This window comes from Diaphorina citri, unplaced genomic scaffold, assembly GCF_000475195.1.
Source record: "Diaphorina citri unplaced genomic scaffold, Diaci psyllid genome assembly version 1.1 scaffold1204, whole genome shotgun sequence".
Taxonomy (NCBI): domain Eukaryota; kingdom Metazoa; phylum Arthropoda; class Insecta; order Hemiptera; family Psyllidae; genus Diaphorina; species Diaphorina citri.
In genome coordinates this window covers 42,718-46,241 of record NW_007378633.1, presented here as the reverse complement: position 1 = coordinate 46,241, position 3,524 = coordinate 42,718, and the positions used below count along the sequence as shown (strand labels likewise).

Sequence of the window (3,524 nt, the reverse complement as noted above, 5' to 3'; positions counted from 1 at the left end):
GGTTTGACCAATTGAACGAAACTTGACAAAATGTTTAACTTTATAAATAAATTTTCTCCTTAGACTTTGGATCATTAGGGGCCTCATAGGGCTTTAGGGGTGGATAGAAGAGTCCTTTTTCTGTTAGCCCTACGGTTCACTGGACCACCAGTACTGATCTGGTAATAAAGTGGTTTAGCCAAGTAGAGAGATTGAAATGCCAACTGTCTTGATATGCCATGCTTTCAAGTCTATAATAAATTAATAATATTATGTCAAGTCTGCTGATTTCACCATCTGATCGCGTCAATTGAACGAAAGAAGTAAGCGTCAAGTTTTAACTTAACGCGACGATTTCGCACTTGGTTCGTCTCTTTGTTCCACACCTAACTCTCGGACGGTTTGACCAATTGAACGAAACTTGACATAATGTTTAACGTCATAAATAAATTTTCTCCTTAGACTGTGGATCATTAGGGGCCTCATAGGGCTTTAGGGGTGGATAGAAGAGTCCTTTTTCAGTTAGCCCTACGGTTCACTGGACCATCAGTACTAATCTGGTAATAAAGTGGTTTTGAGTTAGCCGAGTAGAGAGATTGAAATGCCAAATGTCTTGATATGCCATGCTTTCAAGTCTATAATAAATTAATAATACCTATTATGTCAACTCTGTATAATTATGGTGCTATGTCCGGTGTATATTGAGTCAGTTTACACGATCGTCCTCTTGCTCAAAGTATAGCTGTCGGCATCTCCTTTGGATATTTTTCAGCGCATGCATCAATTAGAACTCGCCGAATTCTTGCAACATAATGCAATGTTAATGTGTTTGAACCTCCCGTTCTATCAGAGTGGATGACTTAGTGGAACACCTCAGCAGAATAGTCGGCCCACTCAAATCCTATCGCAAGGCGTAACTTGTGTCCTGTGTCTGCCCTTGGTCAAGCAGTCTCAAATCTCGTAACAGTGGACAACACACAACAATATACAATGACCCGGGTCTTCTACAGTTTTTACGCCTAGGGTTGGTTTGGTCCGTAAAGTGTCCCCTCGACGTGATTGATTTGATTATTTGGACATGTTGGTGGTGGTGATTTCGACGAGCTAATAATGGTGTTACGTTATTGTTTACCGTCAGAGCGTCTGTATACTCTGCACTGATTTGAACTAGGACTCGGTGATACCAACAGGTATAACGTGAGTGGAGAGAGTTCATAAATGTCATAAAATTCGGAAGTTATGATACGTCCACCTGCAATGATGATGATTGCATCCGCACAGTACTTATTTAGCCATTTGTATGAACCCACCTCGGTGGCTGAGTACCACTTAGTGGTCATTATACTGGTGAACGTCTCATAGATAGACTTGTTGATTTTACCAACTATATGAAGCATACCTCGGTGGCTGAGTACCACTTAGTGGTCATTATACTGGTGAACATCTCATAGATAGACTTGTTGATTTTACCAACTATATGAAGCATTCAAGCACTATCAAATCAATCTTTATGTATTGAGATAATAAAGCTGTACTAATGATGAGTGTGGGCAACTTGAGAGATGTGGATTGTGGATTAATGATGATGGGTTCGTCTACTTGCATGTTCCAGGTTATACGACAGAAGCTTGATTACCGACAGAAATATAAACACGTTCTGACCTCTACATTATCTGACGTCACAAGAATTTTACATTTACATTTTGAACGGATCTAAAATCCAATCAAAGTAAGGAGCTTCAGCTCTTGCACCTATATCACTACGAGTATATTGGAAGTTGTCTTCCCCATTCAGAAAATAAACATGAGAGAGTAATATTGGCTCACATTACAGACTTTATGTCACTAGTCGTCTTGGTTTACCTAAGTATACTGGTATGTATTTGGCTTCACTTAGGTATTTTACTGCTTCAGTGTAGGGTGTTTCGGGAATTTTGAATTCACATATTCAGATAGTAGGTAGTTGGAGAATTTTTTGCATAACGGGTATGTAACAAGAAGGAATACCCGGTTGGTTTTTCCGCCTGCAATATGAAATGCTACTGGAAATACTCTTGGAATTTGCCTGATCGGAAATGGTGATTACAAAATGTTTGATTTGAGTTAATTAATTCTGTGTTCAGTTCTTTTTTGTTTCCAAAAGTGCATTCAATGTCTTAATTAGTATAGCATTGTTGTCTGTCATCAGCTCATGAGTCACAACTTACTTGAGGCTGTATCACAGCTGAAGAATATAAAGTCGTCTGCGGTGTACTCACATAGTCATCAATTCTGAATTTAACGTGAGAACTAAATGTTAAATCAGTGGAGGTTTCATATTCGGAACTTTCTTGGTTCTAGTACCTAATTTTCGGATCACAGCTAAGAGTCGGTTATGAGAGAGTAATGGTTTTAAAATGCTCTCGAAAGTTGTTATTATTATAGATCTATTATTTTAATATCATTGTGTAGAACAATAAATCAACCTCTCACACCTTTAATAAAATCATCCTTAGATTTCCTCTGGAATTCTCAACTAGCAAACATACTAAACTTTTACTTATCACCCCGAAATCTTCAGAGCTTGTCCGTCATCCTGTGACTGTGACGACTCTAGCTCAGTGTTCTTATTTCTCAGTTCACTTATCAATTATTTGATAGTGTCGTGTCGTGGGAATTTCTTCACGATATTCTCTTGTATAAAAACTCAGTGTTCTTATTTCTCAGTTCACTTATCAATTATTTGATAGTGTCGTGTCGTGGGAATTTCTTCACGATATTCTCTTGTAGTATCCCGTCTCCTATGTGGAAACCATTCAAGCGAAAAACTCACCAGTACGTGCCAGAATATTGATACACCTATTACCCTTCCATTACATACATTTGTTGTTCTGGTGCTCTTGTTTTTTTGTTACCTTTCTTCTTCTTTTACCTTTCAAAATGAGTTCGAGCTCCTCTGATGTAAAATGGACCAAAACATCATTTCTTAATGGTCAATTGAGACGGAACGAAACTTTTTGTGTGTTTGACAACAGAACCAAGTCAAGCTGAACAAAGAGATGACGGTATGTGAGTCATTGTGAGTTATCCCACGAATGTGCATGAAATTTGGTCTCGAGAGTAATGCTTTTAATTATTTCCACATTCTTTTTTTGAATGAAAATATTGGGTTGGTAATCGTACAGCTCGGTACCTGTGTCATAGCATACCCAATGCCCATTCTGTAATACTTGTGTAGGTATTTGATCAAATCATCAATGAGCGGGACAAGTCACAATATCAACTCCCCAATTAGCTGCTGAGTCAACGTAAGACCACTAGTAAGTACCTACTCCTTGAAATATTCAAGTTCAATTTTTTGTCCACTGTAGGATTTGAGCCTTCTAATTCTAAATAGCTTGGCAAGCGAGTAATAACTGGACCGACCGTGCTCTTAGCGACCTAGTAAGTTTGATTGTTTCAAAATTTCAAATACAACTTACAAGGCAGCATCTAAAATTCACAGTAGATAAAAGAACAAGTACTTACTGTCTAATAATAGCCATGAGCTGCGCTTTACAGGTATT

At 38.2% G+C, this 3,524-nt stretch overlaps 1 long non-coding RNA gene across 1 annotated transcript; it reads right to left on the bottom strand.

Moving 5' to 3' along the window:
• Positions 1-590: 590 nt before the first annotated feature.
• LOC113469729 lies at positions 591-1,783 on the bottom strand. Its single transcript, XR_003393061.1, has 2 exons — positions 1,379-1,783; positions 591-1,289 (listed from the first exon to the last, which is right to left on the bottom strand). It is a non-coding gene; the product is annotated as an uncharacterized LOC113469729 (long non-coding RNA).
• Between the last annotated feature and the right edge of the window lie 1,741 nt (positions 1,784-3,524).